Below are 21,735 nucleotides of genomic sequence, written 5' to 3'. Positions count from 1 at the left end.
CAATGTTTGCGACAGGTTCTTTTCTTTAACCGGTGTGCACATTACTGCAACATTAATACAATAACGCCCAAGTGGGCAGATTACTGATGTTCAATTTACTGATTATTGTGCTATTGCAATTTAGCCCAAGTGGGCAAATTTCTCAGTACAGATTCTATTTCACATAATGACTGTCTTAAAAGTGCAAAGTGCAATTGTGAATTAACAAAAAAAGCTTTATAAAAAAATTACAAAATAAAAATAATACTAAACCATAAAGATATATTTATATATGTACAAAGATACTGCGGAACAAGGAAGTTCATTTTCAGCAACTACTTCTCACAAATGAGTTTGGAAATCTTCTTCGATGTTCAATCCTCCTGGGGTTTTAGTGTCCAGTTTGATGATGTAACAGGACTCTAACTTCCTTATTCCTGATTGCCACCCCTTATGTTGGGGGGTATTGCATCTATCACAAAGTATGTTAAACCTTTCACATCCATGCTATGGAAAACTTCAAAATGGCGAGCTACAGGATAAGATCTATCGCCATTTTTTATTGCTCTTAAATGCTGAAGTATGCGCTTATGCACCGCCAGAATTGTACTCCCTACGTATCTCAGGCCACAAGGGCACTGAAGCATGTAGACCGCAAATTCCGTTTTGCAATTGAACTCGCCGTTTATTTTTTCCACCTTGATCGATTTACCTGACTTATAAGATGTTGTATGTTTGCCATGGAGGCAGGCTTTGCATTTTGAACATCTTAAAAAAACCTTGCCTCTTATTTAGCCATGTTGGTTTTGGCTTTATTGATTTCAGATCTTTTAACATGTTGCTAACCAATGCTTGCTTGAGTGATTACTCTATGTATTCATCTGAGTACCCTCTCTCTTTAATCTATTTTTCAAGCATGATATCTCCTTTTCTTTTTTCTGCCTGATTGCTACAGTTTCTCATAGTTCTTAAACATTCACCATATGGGATGCTTCTGATCAAGTTCTTTGGATGGAAGCTAGTTGCATAAAGTAACGTATTACCTGCTGTTAGTTTTCTATATAGTTTTGTTTCAAGCTTACCATTCTATATGTATACTGTAAGATCCAGGAAGGTTACACTTGTGTAACTGATGTTACTTGTGAACTTTAGGTTCAAATCATTGGTTTGTAATTTTTTTATGAACTCCTTTACTTCTCTTTCTGAGCCCTACCATACCATAAAAAGGTTGTCAACAAAATGACTCAAATGCATGATATGATGCTGCCATTTTTCCTGGTACTTTGTGCAGACCACCAGCCCATATGCACATTCGCATAGCTGAGGGCGAAGCAGGTGCCCATTGCTGTACCGCTTAGTTGGTGAAAGAGTTCTTCATTGAACAGGAAGTAGCTGCTAGTATACATATATATATAGATAGAGATTATGTTAAGTAGTAATTTTTATATGAAAGAGTTTTATTTTTACTAAATTATAGAGTTCTTCAAATATGTACAGTGTTTGAAGTGAAATAGTTTACCTACTGTTGCTTAGACTGGAGTGGGAATAGTAAATTTAACCCCTCCAAAGTCCAATGCTTTCCTTACTGTTGGACAGACTGGAGTGGGAATAGTAAATTTAAACCCTCCGAAGTCCAACACTTTTCCTACTGTTGCACAGACTGGAGTAGAAATAGCCAATATTATCCCTTCGGAGACCAACGTTTCCCCTATTCTTGCATACACTAGAGTGGGAATAGTAAATGTTACCCCTCAGAAATCCAACGCTTTCCCTACTGTTACACACACTGGAGTGAGAATAGTAAATGTACCCCCCCTCTGAAATCAAATGCTATCCCTACGGTTGCACAGACTAGAATCGGAATAGTAGGTCTTGTCCCTCCAAAGTACCATACTTACTCTACTGTTCCACAGACTAGAGTGGGAATAGAAAATCTTACACCTCCGAAGTCCAACACTTTTCCTAATATTACATTGTTTGGAGTGGGAATAGTAAATCTAACCCCTCCAAAATCTAATGCTTTCCCTACTGTTGCTTAGACTGGAGTGGGAATAGTAAATGGATGCCTATGAAGAAAGTACAACCCCTTTCCTTCTGTTGCACAGACTGAAGTGGGAATAGTAAATCTTACGCCTCTGAAATCCAACACATTCCCTACTGCTGCACTGTTTGGAGTGGTAATAATAAATGTACCCCTCCAAAGACCTACACGTTCTCTACTGTTGCATAAACTGGAGGGGGAATAGTATATCTATTATCTCCAGACTCCAATACTTTTCCAAACATTGGGTGAATATTTTTTATTAATAATATATGTTTATATTTTTAATTTTATATTTTTTGTGTATATTAGTATTTATTTTTAAACTTTTATAATATGTATTGTAGATGTCTTTTTTTTTACATTTTATTTGTATGGCATCTCATTTAATGTTGTGGAATTAAACTGTTAATATTTGTCGCAAGATTGCCGTACTGTGGGATGTTGGTCCAACCACGGCCATCCTGGAGGTCCCACCACCCGAACACAACAATCAGTGCAGTGAGACTGCCACAAGACCACCACCTCCTCCAGGATCTCTGATCCCACTATGTCGGTGGTGGCCAAATCTGTGGCCTATGATGGTGGTGCCGATGCCGGCACTACCATCCAAATTTACGATTTACTTTCTTGCTGACTTTTTCATGACGCGGATCCTGGCATGAAAAGGTTGGCGGGAAAGCAAAGAAGAGGGCTCAAACAGGCCCCCGGGCGTTATAGCCCATTTCAAAATTTGGCTTGGGCACATGTTGTGCCCCCCAATTCCTGCACTGTTGTGGGTGAAATACTATATGGCATGCTTGACATGGTGCATGCCACACAGTCCACTCGACGTGCACAAAGCACTGTACTGCGGCGGCATGTCTTGCAGGCTCTGCCTATGGGCTGTAACATGCCGCCACAGGGACCCCACTACCGTCACACCACCAGCCTTGGATTACTGTTGTAATCCGGTGCACAGAATGCCGACAGCTTGGCAGTCTTCCTTGGACCGACATGGCAACGGTCCGGTGGTAGGACTGCAAAAGTCAGAATCAGGCCCCCAGTATTTAAAAAAGAAGTAAACATGCCCTCAGGTTTTGCGGTGCAGGAAATTTATTGTCAAAATCCTCAAAGCTTTTTGACCGCTACGAGACGTGTGCACGATAAAGTTACAAAGTGTTGGTGCTCAGTACATACAGTGTTTAAGTAATTGACATTGACAAAGGACAACATCATAGTTTGTAAACAAAGACGCCATCTTTGAATGATCTTTCTAAATATCACTGCTGGTGTGTTTATTCTTAAATGCCATATGTTAATGCAGCTAAAGTTTATCACCAATAGAATAATTCACCATTGATTAACTTATAGCAATACATTAGGCAGATAACCACATTGCATGATAGGATTTCATTATGCTCAATTTCACCGATAAATGCGGCAACTCTATGGGGGCACAGAGGTCGGGAGCAGATTTGACATATATATATATATATATATATATATATATATATGTGTGTGTGTGTGTGTGTGTGTGTGTATATGTGTACATATATATATATTCACTGAAAAAACCATAGGTTTCAGGGGCGTTATAGTTAGCTGGACTTTTCACTTGTACAAAACCATTAAAATTCCCCCGTTATAGTTAGTTCAGCTAACTATAACAGGCTCGCAATGCATTGCTGATGACGTCACATATTACATCACTCATGACATGGTCAGTGACATCACTCATGACATCACTAATGACATCTCAAATGACATCAATGATGACATCACTGATGAGATCATCCAGTGAATGTGTGTTTTTCTGAAATTACATATGTTTTATATATGTATATCTCAAGGTCGATGGAAGAATAAATGGGTATATAAGTGTCTAAATGGATGATTTGTTTTTGAAAAATTGATTGTATAACTGACTGATTAAGTTTATCTTAGTGAATACATGGCTTAGTGAGTAATGTTTAAATATGTAAATATCTGTATCAGTCTCTCACTTTGTGTATAAGTGGCTGCATGGGTTGGTGAGTAGCTACATGAGTGTCTATATAGGTTATTAGTTGGTTTTTTGAGTATCAGTATGAGTGTCTGAGTGTCTGTATGGTTCGGTGAGGGGTATTACGTAGTGCATAGGTGCATGAATGAGTGACTCACTGTTTGTTTGTGTTGAAGACAGCATGTGTGCAGGACTGTATGGGTGTATGAGTGTGTGCATGGGTGTGTTAGTGAGTGAATGACTGTCTCAATAGTGTCTTTATGAGTAACTACGTATGTTTTAAACTAGTATATGTGACTATTGGTGTATATAAGTGAGTATATGTGAGAGTGAGAGATTGAAAGAGTTCCTGTATGAATAAGTATGTGTTTCTATAAGTGATTGTTTAAAAGACTAAGTATGTGTAAGTTTCTGTAGAAGTAAGTGTGGTGGTGTGTGTATAACTGTATGTGCAAGTAAATGGATGTTTGATTCTTTATTAGCATGAGAGACTATGTGTGTGAGTAACTCTATGGATGAGTGGCATTGTGTAACAGGATGTATAGGTGTATGAGTACATATGATGAGTGACGGTATAGGACTGTTGGTGAATGACTGGATGTGTATGTGGATCTTAGAATTACTGAATAGGTTGTTGTAACTGATATTGGTATGTCCATTGTTTTGAAAATTTTAGTTTCTATTTTTGAATGTGTGTATCAAAGGTTATATTAGGGGGAGAGGAGGTCTGCCACTCTATCACAAGGATGATGTCATCAGTGATGTCATTTGAGATGTTATCAGTGATGTCATGAGTGATGTCACTGACCATGTCATGAGTGATGTAATATGTGACGTCATCAGCAGTGCATTGTGGGCGCGCGAGTTATAGTTAGCTGAACTAACTATAACGGGGGAATTTCAATGGTTTTGTACGAGTGAAAAGTCCAGCAAACTATAACGCCCCTGAAACCTATGGTTTTTCAGTGAATTTCAAAGGTTTTTTAAATGCTAATTTCTAACTATGCCTACAGAGATAGGACATGTAAAGAAAGAAGAAAAAACGCACAGAAAGAAAAAAAAGAAATGTAGAAAGAAGCAACAGAAGTCCTCAAAGACGAAGAAAAGTGCAGGAAAAAGGATAACGTGCATTAATAACAAACAGAAGAGCAGAAAGAAGCCTTGTTGCAAAATAATCCTGTACCCTCAACTTTTTCAGACGGATACTGGTGGTAACTGAGTCTGACTATCAGTCCTAGAGCCAGTGCTATGTTAAAAGACACAAAGAATATAGTGAAAACACTTACATACACTAGGGAACACTATGCGTTGGGGTCCCCCTGTGATCAGCACAACCTCCTCTGTAAGCCCCTAGTATATAATAGGGCAGGGGATTAAAACTACCTCTTAAAAGGCGCCACTGTGTAAACACGCCCTGTGGCCGTTTTAAGTTGGGAGATTATGTCCCCTTGAATCCTGAGGGTCCCTAGGGTCCAACTAGACCACTAGGTACCTCCAGTAAGCGCCACAGAGCTGCGTTGCAGAGAGATGTAAAAAGGGGCACGGCCTAGACCACCTCTCTAATACAACGCAGCGCAGTGGCGCTTACCGGAAGCACCTGGTGGGCTAGTTGGTCCCCAGGGTCCCTCAGGGTTGAAGGGAAATTATTTCCCCAACTTAAAACGCGCCACAGGGCTTGTTTGCAAACGGTAACTCAGGCCCCGTCCCCTCCCTTCACCACTGTGTAAACACACCCTGTGGCCGTTTTTAGTTGGGAGATTAAGTTCATTTGAATCCTGAGGGTCCCTAGGGTCCAACTAGCCCACTAGGTACCTCCAGTAAGCGCCACAGAGCTGCGTTGCAGAGAGGTGTAAAAAGTGGCACGGCCTGGACCACCTATCTGCAACGCAGCTCAGTGGTGCTTACTGGAAGCACCTGGTGGGCTAGTTAGCCCCCAGGGGCCCTCAGGATTGAAGGGGAATTATTTCTCCAACTTAAAACGCGCCATAGGGCGTGTTTGCACACATCACCTCAGGCCCCGTCCCCTCCCTTCCCCACTGTGTAAACACGCCCTGTGGCCGTTTTTTAAGTTGCGAGATTAAGTCCCCTTGAATCCTGAGGATCCCTAGCGGCAAAATAGCCCACTAGGTATGTCCAGTAAGCGCCATTGCAGAGAGGTGTAAAAAGGGGCACGGCCTGCACCACCTCTCTGCAACGCAGAGCAGTGGCGCTTACTGGAAGCACCTGGTGGGCTAGTTGGCCCCCAGGGTCCCTCAGGATTGAAAGGGAATTATTTCCCCAACTTAAAACGCGCCACAAGGCGTGTTTGCACACGTCACCTCAGGCCCCGTCCCCTCCCTTCACCACTGTGTAAACGGGCCCTGTGGCCGTTCTAAGTTGAGAGATTAAGTCCCCTTGAATCCTAAGGGTCAAACTAGCCCACTAGGTACCTTCAGTAAGCACCACAGAGCTGCGTTGCATAGAGGTGTAAAAAGGGGCGTTGCCTCAGAACACCTGTCTGCAACGCAGCTCCCTGGCGCACACTGGAGATACCTGTTGGGCTAGTTAGCCCTCAGGGACCCTCAGTATTGAAGGGGACTTAATTCCCCAACTTACAACTGGCCAGGGGGTGCGTTTGCAGAGTGCTGCAAGGAGGGGGCGTGGCCTCCAGCGCGATGCCGGTCTTTTATTTATTTTATTTTTTTAAGAAGGAGAGCTATGTGGCCCCCCTGCTTTTTCTAATTTACTGGCCCTGGGGACCCCATCCCCCAAGGCCTGCACCCTAATTTTTTTGTTGAAAAAAATTAATTTGGCCCTCCCTAGGCCTTAATCGGCCCCGGGGATACCAACCCCCGGGTCATGGCCTTTTTTTTTTTTTTTATTCTTTAGGAGGGGGCTGCGTTGCCCCCCTCCTCAGGCCACTTATGGCCCCGGGGACCCCATCCCCCGGGGCCGGCCTTTGTTTTTTATTATTTAAAAAAAATATATATTCATAGAAACACCTAGGACATGCTGAACAAACCGTATGTACCTATCACCATGAGGATTTGCGTGATATTCATTAAAAGGCGACTATGCATAGAATAAATCCACATGGAATGTATTTACACCGCTAGTGAAGCTCTGACGTGTCTGACGCCCTACCGTGCCTAATCCCGGCGCCCCCGCCGGTGGGTACTCTCCAAGTAGACACCCTTGTTGTATATTTATACAAACATGGGTAGCTATTGACGGGCACATTTAATATACACGCACACCAAGCCATTCAAAGGGGATTCGACAAAAATTCGACCAAACTATGCAAGAAACCCCCCTCACGGTTAATAAATCACACATCCACCGCCGGATGTGTAATACTTTTTATTTTACTCTCTGGAAAGGAGACGAACCTCACTTGAGAGTCACAGCTTGCTCCTGGCTGAGCCCAATGCTGTGTTACACCCACCAGTGCCCGCCGAGTGCCACACACCTCTGTGTTGTATTCCACCAGCTAGTGCGTATGCTATGACACTCTCTAGCCCATATGCACTGTAACACCACCCCGTGAATATGTCATGCCACACTTGCCTTCGCACGGGTTATATTGCCCCATCTAACGTGCCTTCCTCGATGCCTATGTTATAACGCACAGCGCTATGCCAAACATATTACAATCTGGGATCCATATCTTTGTCACAGTGCATATGCAACGTTACACTCCCCAGCACATATTTTATATTACAACTTTAGAGACTAGTTGGGTTACACAACACTGCCCTATGCATATTACACTCCAAGGCGCATATCGCATAGCACGCGCTAGTGCCCGTGCTATCTCGCGCTCTCCAATGAATCTGTCATTGCGCACAATGTATTTCATATTATATTTCACGCCCCGGTTCATCTTATATCACACTTTTTGGTGCATAGTTTATACCATATACTATATCTAGTTTTCATTTTCAATCGTGCTCTCAGGACTATGTTCTATATAACACTGCGTCCACCTACCCTTTTCACGGGCATTACATTTTGCGATGACGGTGGAGGGTCAGGGGGTGTTTGTGCCAAGTGAGCCCAGAGTCACAGTCACAAACGTCCTCTTCTTCCTGAATAAAAGTGAGATTATGCTGCATACTTGTTCATAATTTAAGTAGTTCGCACAGACACACATTTTAAAAACAATAAAGTTCCTAATACCCACCTTCTCTGAACAGTTAGCTTGCTGCCCCATCCACCTCCTCCCTGTCCTCTGTTGTCTGAATCCATGGACAAGCCTCCTCCCTCCTGCCATGCATGGTCTGATGTGCTGCCACTGCCCTCCATTTAGCATGATGTACCAGTCCACTCCTCCTGCCCTCCATTGCCCAATTCTATGGCCCATCATTGACCTCCTGCTTAGCCTCTGTGCTTAGCTTGCTGCCCCTATTCTCCTTCAACCTGCCCTCCGATGTCTTTGTGCATGCCCCTGCTCCATCCTTTTTGCCCACCATGTTCCATGGACCTGCCAGTCCTATCTACTTTGAGTGTTCTGTTGAGCTGCCACTCCCCTCCCACCTGCCTAGCATTGTCAGATGACTGTAACCTGTCCCTGCCACCTCCACCCTGCCTATCCACTTGCCATGCCCCTATCTTCTTCCTCCTGTCCTCCATGGTGGTCCATTTTACTGCCACACCCTTCTGCCCTCCCTGGTCTGTTGTGCTGCAACTGCTCCTCCTGCCTGCCCCGCGCGGTCTGTTGTGAGGCCCCTTCCCCTGAACTCTCTTGTCTGTGCCCAGGTCCTGACCCTCCCTTCTATCCTCCATGGTCTTTTGTGCAAGCCCCTGCACCCTCCTTCTTGCCCATCATAGCCATTGTGCTGCCACTAACCCTCCCGCTTGCCATGCATGGTCTTCTGTGCTGCCATGGCCCCTCCCACCTTCCCTGTGTGGTCAGCTAGCTGACCCTGGCCCCCTCCCACCTTCCCTCCATGGTCTGTGTGTATGCCACCATAGTCTCATTGTTGCTCTCCATGGTGTGTCTTGTTTCTAGTGCCCATCCTGCCTGACCTCCATGGTCATCTTGCTGCTCCTGCCCTGCCCCCTTGCCACCAGCCCTCTGTTTCCATGTGCAGACCCCTATTCCCTCCCTCCTGGCTTGTCTGTTCCATTGTAATGCCCCTGATCCGTCCCTCCTGCCCTTTATGGTCTGTTATGCTGCAGCTTTCTCTCCTGTCTGTCCATTATGGTCAGCTAGCTACCATTACCTCTTTCCCCTCTGTTCTCTGTTGTCCATGTGCATGGTCCTGTCCCCTTCCTATTGCTTTCTATGGATTGTTGTGCTGCACTCCCGTCCCGCATGTGCTGTGTGGTGTATTGTGCTGCTGCAAACCCTGATGCCTGCCCTGTAGGGTCAGTTTGGTGCACCTCTCCATGTCCCTCCTGTCCTCTGTTATCCGAGTTCATGTCCCTACCCCAATTCTTCCTGCCTACCATGATCCAATGTACCATACTTGCGAACATTTTGAACTTGGTAAGAGGGAGATTTTGAAAACAAAACTGGGGTATTGATTTTCCCCTTTGAGTCACATTGAAAAAGAGGAGATTGTAGACAGGAGACAGATCAAATAAAGCCCATTTGAGCTTAAAAACATTGGACGTTTCCTGGCTGAAACGGGTCTGTTGGCATGTATGGTTGTACTACCACTGCCTCTTCCTTCTGCCCACAATGATCTATTATATTGCCACAGCCTCTCTTGCCGGTCCTGTATTGTTGGTTTGTTGCCCCTGCCCCCCTTTCCATTGCCATCCATAGTCTGTTGTGCTGCCACTGCCCTTCCTGCCTGCCCAGTGTGGTCAAATTGTTGCCTCTGCACTGTCCTACCTGCCTTCAATTTTCAGAGTCCGTGTCCCTGGCCTCTGCCTCTCAACAGTATCCCAATGATCAACTAGATTGCTAACATTCTATATTTATTACAAAAGTGTGGAACGCCTGACGTCATCTTGATGTAATCAAAGCTGTAATACCTAGAGTATTTCCTTTAGAAATTGCATATATTAGAGGGTCTTATTTGCATCAAAATTATGGTTAGTGCTCTAAAAAACTAAAATGAGGACATATTTTCTGAGTTTTCAAATAGCGACAAAGAACTTTTAAATTATTTGTAATCTTTATGTTTTTTTATCCAGTTGACCACTTGATTAAATGTTGCACCTAGGGGAGAGGATGTGGTTTTACTTCCAGAGCTGCAGACTTTGCAACTGGGGAACCAGGTTGGAGTTTCTGCTTCAGCTCAACATTCTGTGATTCTGGTCAAATCACTTAATCTCCCCATGTCTACAACCAAAATGAATTTGATCTTGTGTGGTGTAACCAATGCTCATTTAAAGCACTCCAATACCTGACAAGTCTGCACTATATAAAACTGCAAATACACAAAATATAAGTGTTTTGCACACTTCTGTCATTGGGCCACATGTGGGCTACATCTGGGTGATATTTGTGCTGCATTTGGGCTCTTTTGTCTCTGGTGGCCATCTTGGGAGATTTATTTGTTATGAAGTTTCCTAATTTCCTCATTTACTGCAGTCTCCTCAGTAGGAAATGCTTTCAGTTTTTTACTTTGATTCCATCAAGAAGGTATTCAGATATGTCACACATTTGCCATAAATTCTGAATGTTAGCACTCTAGTTGCTCATTAGATCACTGTAGTAAAGCTACTGCTCACTACGGAAGTCTGCTCCTGGTATTAAAAGTGCATGTTTCAGTCTGCATATCAGAATTTTTTAATGAAATAGAAGAGGATTTGAGAAGTCACTCAAATTGTGCCCTAATTTTTCCTTCTTCAGCACTAATCATAATTTCTATGGCAAAATGAACCCCCTCATTGTGTTCCTTTTTAAATTAAATGTTTTAAGTGTTACCAATTTATTCCAATCAAGATGGCTTCAGGTGTGCCATACTTTTGTCATAAGTAAGACAGTAAGCTCTCTAGTTGTTCTTAAGAACACTCTGGGACATGCTGTCATTGGGCTATACTTGGGCTACATCTGGGTGATATTTGGGCTACATTTGGGCTCTTTTGTCTCTGGTGGCCATTTTGGGAGATTTATTTGTTATGAAGTTTCCTAATTTCCTCATTTACTGCATTCTCCTCAGTGGGAATACTTTCAGTTTTTATTTTGGTTCCATCAAGAAGGCCTTCAGATGTGTCACACATTTGCCATAAATTCTGAATGTTAGCACTCTAGCTGCTCATTAGATCACTGTAGTAAAACTACTGCTCACCAGGGAAGTCTGCTGCTGGTATTCAAAGTGCATGTTTCAGTCTGCATGTCAGAATTTGTTTATGAAATAGAAGAGGATTTGAGAAGTCAAATGTGCCCTAATTTTTCTTTCTGCAGCACTAATCATAATTTCTATGGCAAAATGAATTCCCTTATTTTGTTCCTTTGTAAATTGAATGTTTTAAGTGTTACCACTTTATTCCATTCAAGATGGCTTCAGGTGTGCCATACTTTTGTCATAAGTAAGACTGTTAGCGCTCTAGTTGTTCGTTAGAACACTCTGGGACATTCTGTCATTGGGCTATACTTGGGCTACATCTGGGTGATATTTGGGCTACATTTGGGCTTTTTTGTCTCTGATGGCCATTTTGGGAGACTTATTTGTTATGATGTTTCCTAATTTCCTCATTTACTACAGTCTCCTCAGTAGCAAATACTTTCAGTTTTTTACTTTGATTCCATCAAGAAGGCATTCAGATGTGTCACAAATTTGCCATATATTCAGAATGTTAGCACTCTAGTTGCTTATTAGATCACTGTAGTAAAGCTACTGCTCACCAGGGAAGTCTGCTGCTGGTATTGAAAGTGCATGTTTCAATCTGCAATTCAGAATTTTTTAATGAAATAGAAGAGGATTTGAGAAGTCACTCAAAATGTGCCCTAATTTTTCTTTCTGCAGCACTAATCATACTTTCTATGGCAAAATGAACCCCCTCATTTTGTTCCTTTTTAAATTAAATGTTTTAAGAGTTACCACTTTATTTCAACCAAGATGGCTTCAGGTGTGCCATACGTTTGTCATAAGTAGGACTGTTAGCGCTCTAGTTGTTCTTTAGAACACTCTGGGAAGCTGCAGTAGAACACAATGGAATCAACTGACAGTCTCTGCCCTTGTTGGATGTACATGTTTTACTGAGAATGCCAGACTTCATTCTCACATGACTGAGAAAGATAATGTGAATTTACAGAAAATATGCTCTCAGTTTAGCTTATAGATCACCTTCCAAACCTCTGTGGGAAAAGCATGAGAAAATAGTTTTCTCTCATACATGATTCATGATATCACAGCAGAAGGCTTTTTCACTTGGTAAAATCACCTTAGAACACACCACAATTCCTAAGTATGGTACCATCAACAAATGATTTATAATGTAACTAAAGTCTTAAAACCTTCTATTAACTGCAATGCATTTAATGAGGTGCTATCATGTATATTGGTCCCAAGATGGCTGCCAACACTTCTTGGATGAAGTGCTGACAGCCAATCAGATCTCACGATGAGATGTGTGGTTAGGCTCTGCCCATATATATATATGTGATTTTACTTTTGATTTTCTCAGGAACTACTGAACGGATTTACACCATTTTAGCAAAAGGCACGAGTCTGAACTGAGGACTACCTCTTTGCCAGATTTGGTGTAATTCCGTTCAGCACTTCGGGCTGTAGCTGCGTCAACAGGTCCTATGGGAAAATGCATGGGGAAAACGTGTTTTGGGACCCTCCTTTTTTCTCGGCCCCTGCTTGACGAATCACCGTGAAATTTTCAGGATAGGAGCGGACCAGAGCTGGCCAAAAGTGTGGAAAATTTCGCGAAGATTCATCAATTGACGCCAACATTATTCCAAATAGAATGTTGCGGATTTCCTATGGAAAATAGGTCCTAACTATAACTACCTACTGGCGACTGCCAGTAGGTAATGTGTGTGTATATGTATGCATATGTATATATATATATTTTCACTGAAAAAAACATAGGTTTCAGGGACGTTATAGTTAGGAATTAGCATTTAAAAAACCTTAGAAATTCACTGAAAAAACCATAGGTTTCAGGGACGTTATAGTTAGTTGGACATTTGACTTATATAAAACCAGAGAAATTCGCCCATTATAGTTAGTTGCGCTAACTATAACTCGTGCGCGCAATGCACTGGTGATGACGTCACATATTATATCACTCATGACATGGTCAGTGACATCACTCATGACATCACTGATGACATCTCAAATGACATCACTGATAACATCATCCAGTGAATGTGTGTTTCTATAAAGTTTAAATATTTTTCATATATCTATGCCAAGGTCTAGTGAAGAATGAGTGCATGTAGAAGTGCCTGAATGGAATATTTAGTAGATGCATGAATGACTGTATAAGTCACTGATTGAACGTATGTTACTGAATGTATTGGTTAGTGACTAAACTGTGTGAATGTCTATATTAGACTCACAGTTGGTGTGTAAGCAGGTGCATGGGTTGGTGAGTAGCTACATCAGTGTCTATATGGGTTATTGATTGATTGAATGAGTATCTGTATGGGTGTCTGATTGTCTACGTGGGTGGGTGGGGGGTGTCTGACTCTGTCTACATGTCTGAATAGCTGATTCACTGGTTGTATACATTCAAAAGTGCATCTCGGAAGGGCTGTATGGGTAGCTGACTGTGTGTACAGGTGTGTTGATTAGTGAATTAATATCTCAGTTGTATATATATGTGACTAACTATATATGTTTTTAGACAGTATATGTGAGTGTTGGGGTGTATAATTGACTATACGTGAGAGAGAGTGATTGCAAGAGTGTCTACAAACATGAATGTGTACTTGTATTAGTGATTGTATAAGAGAGTAATTATGTGTTAGTATCTATATGAATAAGGAAGGTGGTGTGTGTATAAATAAGTCAGGTAGTGTGTATATATCTGCATAGGTGAGTACATGGGTGTGATTGATTTTTGGCATGACTGAGTAGATGTGTGAGTAACTGCATGGATCAGTAGCACTGTGTGAATGTATGTTTAGGTGTATGAGTGGATATTATACTGATGTAATGATAAGTGACAGCATGTATGAGTGACTCTATGAGTGTATGTCTAGCTTACAATATATAGATAGGAATCAGTGGTTGGGTATCTAGTATCTGGTATTGGTGTGTCTATGGTTTCAAAAATGGTAGTCTGTATTTTAGAGTACGTGTATCAAAGGTTATAGCAGAGTGTGAAGAGGTGTGTCACACTATCACGTGGATGATGTCATCAGTGATGTCATTTGAGATTTCATCAGTGATGTCACTGACCATTTCATGAGTGATGTAATATGTGACGTCATTACCAGTGCATAGCTCAACTAACTATAACGGGTGAATTTCTCTGGTTTTATATGAGTCAAATGTCCAACTAACTATAACGTCCCTGAAACCTATGGTTTTTTTAGTGAATTTCTAATGTTTTTTAAATGCTAATTCATAACTATATAACATCCCTGAAGCCTACGGTTTTTTCAGTGAATTTCTAAGGTTTTTTAAATGAAAATTCCTAACTATAACATCTGTAAAACCTATGGTTTTTTACAGTGAATTTCAAAGGTTTTTTAAATATCGAACTACTATTGTGCTATTTGTCATTAGTACTCTTTTTTCTAACTTTTCAACTACATAAAATTACCTGCAAAACTGCTATGTAATGTAATATATTTCACAAATTACAGTGAGTTTTTAAATAATACAAAATAATGTAATATTCAGAAAAAAAAGTCTCCTTTTTTTGCTGTCATCAGCTTCTACTTAACTTCACTAATCACAGTGATGTCAGTGTAGATTCATCATAAACAGCAGGGAAAAAAAACGTCAACTAGATTGTTAAAAAAAAACAAATCCCTAATTCTTGCAAATATAATACAAAATCAACACAAATAACACATCCAATACTATTTCCAATCTTCAAATCTTACCTTTACTTTGTAGTTTCTGTTCACATTTTGCAATACGCCAAATAATGTATCAAAAATTTCTCTTTGAAATCATCCAGTATGGATTCCTTAAAGTATCTTTACACCTTCCCACTAGGCCAAATGATGTATCTAAAATCTTTGTTTCAGAAATATCAAGTATGAGTTGGGTAATTCATAAGGCAATCTCGGTTTCATTTCCAAGTGTGTATCGTTGCAGTGACTCCAGCCATTATTACACTTTAAATAAACTGTATAATGTCCACTTGTGGTAGTATTTCCAGCATGGAAAACAATAGCAACTGTTGCAAAAGTTCTTCCAGAAATAGATACTTGACTAGCAACAAACCTTTTAATTTTGGTTTCCACTTTTCTTCAATTTGGTCTGCAGCGTTGCACCATTATAATCAAATATTTTCCATATCTTTGTAGTCATAATGTAGATGGCATTGTTGATTTACAACAAGAACAGATCATCTCGTGATCAGCTGGATTTTACTAATTTGTAAAATGGTACAGATTTGCAGTCAGGTATTGTCAAATATAGAAATCGCTCTCTGTCAACTATAGTGCTTGAAGTTAATGAACACTGTTCACATTTATGTTCCCATTTGTAACTGAGTCCAAATAAACTCTCAATCTGAATTCCTTCATCTTCTAGTACTCCAAGCATAACCATCAGAAATTCTTGTGCATCTTGTTGTATATTATCACTGAACGTTAAAGATCCAGTACATGGATCCAACAGTTGGCGAATACCAGAAACAGAATGGATCTTACTTCTATCAGTTCTCAATTCTTGAAATAAAGTATAAAGTGCCGAACATAATCTTTTTTCCTGACTTTCCATAATTTCACCATAAACATCTTCAAGATAAAATATAACATTTAGAATAACATTACCATAGCAGTTGACATCAGAAGCATTTTATAATTGGTATCCAAAAACATCATCAATTGTTTGTATTTTCTGTTTCTTTAAATCTTTTTTTTCTCTTGATTTTGCTTCTGCTTTCCAACCAGAGTTGATTCTTCAACATGTTTGCGTTTTGAACACACATGTTTCTCATAAATAGGATATTCACCTAAACATGGAGCATAAAGCCTTCTCAAACGATTATATTCTCTTACACAATTAACATCAGCACTAACCTTGTTCTCATCAAATTCAATTAAATACAAACCAGACAACGTTCTAACTCGAGATAATGCAACATATACCATTCCCTCTTTAAATAAAGTTCTTCCTACATTTACCAAAGCATTATCTACACTTAAACCTTGAGATTTATGAATAGTTATTGCATATGCTAAACAGAAGGGAAACTGTTTTCTACGAACATACAAGTCATTTACAAGCAAAAAACGTACAGCACAATGCGCAATCTGTCTTACCTCTGTAATCTGATCAAATTTAACTTTCAAGAATTAAATTCCATTTCTATTTTGATATTTCACAAAATCATCAACTTTCCCCATTGCTCCATTCACTAAACCTTCTTCTACATTCAGTTTACGCCTCAAAATTACCCGACAGTTTAAACATACATCTAAATTGTTTTCTAAGCCAGCAGTTTTTGATACAGACTTTTCCAGAGAACCCAATTTAGTCTGTAGTTTTTCTGAAAGACGAATTGTTATTCCTTGATGCTCAATTTTATCAATAGCGTCAATGTGAACTATTTCTTGTTTTTCTAATTTCATAAGCTCTCTACTAAATGTATAACACTCTTCCACTGGCATTAAGCAAACTACAAACTTTTTTTCTTTCATTTTCTTGTACATTACTTCTGATGGTGTGTTTTCATTTGTAAACAAGTTCTTTAGTAGACGACTTTGAAAAGCTTCTTTACCATGTTTGCTTAGAACACCAATTCTTACATCTTTTAGAATATTTTCATAATCTTCATCTCTTGTCTGTCACATATTCTGAGTGAGTTCCTTATACTCAACATTTAACCACAGATTCACATTTCCAATACTTCCCAGAGATTTCTTTGTGTCTTCATGTAGAAGAGTTTTAAACACTGGTTCTCCTTTTACAGGGGTTAGTTGTAGCAGATCTCCAAATACAATTAAATGTTTTCCTCCGAGAGAGAATGTCGTAATGTGTTTTTAATACCTGTTGCAATCTTAAGTGTACAAAAGCAAGCATTAAGTTTGAGACCATGCTCACCTCATCAATAATTAATAGTTTCATTTTCTTCAGCACTCTTGACACTTCATGAGAAGCTTATCCAGACAACTTCTGATATTGTAATTTATTATCATGCTCAACTGGTAACATCAGTAATCTATGCAAAGTAACTCCTTTAACATTGTGTGTAGCTAATCCAGTTGGAGCTGTTACCACAGAACATAAACGTGAACCAGTAGTTTTTTGAAGATAACTGGTCAAAACTTTCATTAAAAAACTTTTACCTGTCCCAGCTTGACCACTGATATACATCAGAAGAGATTTAAAAGATGAACACACACATTCTTTTTTTTCATGCAACAAACCATGTTCTATCTGTTTAAGTTTTCCAATGTAATATTCTCCTCATGTGCTTGTTGCATTGAAATTTCAACTTCATGCATAGCAATCGCTGCTTCATTTTCCAGTATTGGTTGTCCAAGAGGATCTTGACTACATTGACCACTACTTTGACTATCTTGAGAATTTTCATTAGCTATTTCAGCTGTAATAGTCTTTTCCTGTTCAACTTCATCATTCAACATTTTTAAATATGTAGGGAAAATTGTACATGCAATGCTATCTTTACATGCATTAAAAGAATCTCCGTAGCAGTCAAAGTCTCCGGATAATTCACTTTCGCTACGCCATGATTTAAAGAGTTGGAGAGGTGCTAAATAGTACAATTCTCGCTTATGTGGAGTTTCACAACTGAGTTTCTTGTGGTCTATAAGATTAGCCTTTGCATGTTTTACTAGACAACCATGACATCCAACTACCGCATATTTTCCTTCTTTTAAATTCTGTTTAACATTTCTTTTGAAGCTGTAATGTTGAAGTAATTCATACAGACATAGCTGTTCCAGATGTAGACTCCTTTTCGGATAGTATGTGTCCAACATATTAGTTTTAAGAATGTCTGTACTGTCTGGTTCATTTGCTGCTAAGTATTCAATTTCTTCTAACGATTTCAACACTCTATTCCGTGAGCAGGCAAGTCCTAAACTTACCCAAATGATTCCTCGTGACTTTGAATATAAACTTGGAGAGCACAAGCGGTCTGAACATTCATAGGATCCAATTTCTCGGTGGGAAAGCATTTTCAAAGTAAAGCTGTACAATTTTTTGCTAAGGCTTTTCCTTTGTGCAATTTCTTCCCACATTTGTTTCATCTCTGTTTTTTCTGATTTTGTTATGTACGATGTAACATAACGTGCAACAGCAATTGAGTTATCTGCAACATACTGGATGTCCATGTTCGCATTCCACATTTTTAAAATGACTGGATTGTAGTCATTGATATACTTTGACACTTCTGTTCTTTTTAAGTTGTAGGTATTTCTTGGAGATTTCCGAGTTATTGTGTGCCTTACAGAATAAAAAAAAGAATCTACTCTTCCTTTACAAATGACTGGACGTGGAAAACCAAACCGACATTTGGTATAAAATTTTCCTTTAGACTTGTATTTTCTTCTGCAGTACTTTCCACAACGGTGACTTTGGAAACGTAAAACTTGCTGTCTCAAGCTTCTATCTCCTTCTTCTCTCAGAATCTCACATGTCACACACTGTTCAATGAAAGACAATACTGTTTCATCAGAATCAGTTCCAAATTTAGGAGCATCCTTCACCCATATTAGCATATGTATATGAGGTGCACCTCTTGCTTGGTACTCCTTTCTCCAAAAGAAATCGGTAATTTCTCCAAGAGGTGGATTCTTTTTATTGCAGATAAAAGACATCATAGCTTGAAACCTATGATTAAAATATCTGCACACATTCACAGGATCCAATGAACACAGTTCACCAGGAGTCTTTATTTCAACATATTTTAAATTGGAATTCACTTCTCTTAGAAACTCAAGCAAATCTTCCCATGCATACTCTGCACAGCTAAGTGTGACAAACCATGTTGGTGTACCTAAGTTCCGTAACATACACTTGAGTTCTCCATGACGACGACACCAATACTCATTTGTTCCACGTTGACATGCCATCAAATTGATTAACTGTGCTTCTAAATTTTCATCTGTTTCTTGAACTTTCTCCACAAATTCTTTCGCAGAAAGAAGTGATTGATGAACTCCAGTTTTAAGTATGTTGTTCACTGCATATGACAGAGAAGATAGATCACTTTCAAACAAAAGGGGAAATATGTATGGAATGCACTGTCAAAATCTAGGATCTTCAGAATATAATCTTGTTGACCGATATTCTGAAGCTGGAATCCGTACAGGTCGATCATCATATCGTCCACCTTCTCCAGTAGGAAACAGCTGTGGAAAACAACGAGCTTCCAAGCTCTTCTCCCATACACTCATTGGAGTTCCCTGTGCTTTTTTCATTTGAAATAACTCAATGCTGCTTCTTATTACTTCTTTTGAATGCAAAGGACATATTGTGTAATGTTCATAAATCTCTTCAGTCCTTGACTTGTCCACTTTCTCTATTTGACCACTTGAAATTTCACATTCATCTTCTAAACTTATCACCTGTTCATCCACATTTACAGTTTTGTAATAAATATTGCTCTCCATAAGATATAAGGTAGCCTTTTCAACTTTATTAACATCCACAAATTCTTGCCATATTTTCCAACTCTTTGTTGGTACACCATTTACTAGAATGACTACTGCCTCATTTTCCTCTTTCTCTCCAGCAATAGTTTCAATATTTTCTTGAAATCCAAAGGTAAGTACACCACTCTTTCTTTCAGCCCTCTTTGCAAGTCTATTGGTGGCAGTTTACCTGTTTTAGGCTCCATCCGAATTATAGTTTGAAAAGGATGAACAGATTGAATTAGAACTGACTCATATGTATTCAATTCTGCCAGTTCCTCCGGGATAGCTACTAATTCTAAGTTATTATGTACTGCTCTAGCAGGCATTTTGTTCTCTTCTAATTTGTTATAACAATATTTACATATACGTTGATCACTACCTAACTCAAATCGACCTTCCACCAAGTAAGTTGCAAATTCTTCCCACTTACCATTGTTCTCCTTTTTCACTTTTCAAATACAAATCAACATTCCTAGTTTGACTTTTATAATGACAACGACAACAAACACAAACATAGTTTGGTATTTCAGAGAACACTACATTAAACTTTCCAATTTCTTCTTCAAACTGATCGGTGCTAATCACTTTCCGATCTCCTTCAACATCTGCAATTGTCAAACTTTCACATTCTATGGACTGCTCTTCTGAACCAAAATATCACATTTCAATATCATCACACTTTTTAGGAACATCTGATAGAGAAACATGTAAAAGAGCTGTATTCAGTTCACTTAAACATAATGCAGGACTTTTTACATAGTACAGTTTCCTTACAAACGTCCGCATTTCTCAATGGTGTACTGCTAACATCCTCAAGTGATGAAAAACGCTTTTACATACTTTTCTTAAAAGACAAGCCAGAGAATGCCCATGCTTCTCAGTATATTTTCTTACATTACATGGATCTACTCCTTCCAACAACTTAGTCTTATGTTTAATACTTTTCTGTGTATATTCTATTCCCGTAGCAAATTTTGCATTAGATCAATAGATTCCTGTTGAATACTACAAATACTGCGACAATCCCACTTATACACAGGAGCTTGTGTATGCTTCCCTTGCACTTCTTCAGCTATTAACTCTTCTGCATTTTTACTAACCAATTCCTCTTTTGGAAGGGGACAACCATCCTGAACTTTGTAGCAACGATCTCCAGTATCAACTGCAAATGGTAAACTATTTTCCTGGAAGTAACTTTCCTCATTAAAAAAAGGCTCACTAGTAGAAGTATGTTTCCAATGTTCACTTAAGATTTTGCAAAAGTTGGTTCTGTTCACTAGTCTTTTTCTTCTACTTTTCTCTTTCAACACTTTGATTACTTTATCCAACTTTGATCCTCTTCAAAATCAAAATGAATAACTTCTATTTTAAAGTGAAAGCAGTATCCACTATACTTTCAATACGCTGCTTCTGTTTGAATTGCAGCACTTTCTTTTTATATTTGCAGCATGTTTCATTAAATTCTAAATCACTCTAGTTCAAAAAAGTCTCTGACAAATTTATTGAAATTGTTTTTGTCTCCAGGTAACAGATACTTTTTCTTTATCATGTTTTCTTTTCCTGGTATTTGAAATTGAAACCTCCTTCTCCTTACTTGAAAAATTCTTCTTTTTCCTTTGTGTGATGTTATTTTCATTAAATGTTTGTAATATTGTTTCAGAAATTGTCTTGTTTACCAGAGGAAACTGTTTGTGTAGTACTCTCATTTTTTTCTAATTGAAAATGTTTCCTTTTTTTCAAATGTATATATGTTTTCTCTTGTCTTTTTTTTAGTTCTTCTAGGCATTTTCAAATTTTAATCCAAACAAAATAATTTTCGGGAAAAAAATAAAATAGATTCCATTATTTTTTACATCAGTTCAATATATTCAAATAATAACATACAATTACATAAGTTCTACTGATGGCTTCCAGAGGCAGTGCTGCAACGTGATGGAGCAGGGCAGGGGGTAGTGCCATAGAACAGACAGCAAGTATTTATTTAATTATTTACATACACCTTTACAATTTACATGTAACTGCACTACCTCGTACTTTTTACCTCTC

Source organism: Triturus cristatus, chromosome 5_1 (genome assembly GCF_964204655.1).
Source record: "Triturus cristatus chromosome 5_1, aTriCri1.1, whole genome shotgun sequence".
Lineage (NCBI taxonomy): Eukaryota > Metazoa > Chordata > Amphibia > Caudata > Salamandridae > Triturus > Triturus cristatus.
This window is presented reverse-complemented; position numbering follows the sequence as displayed.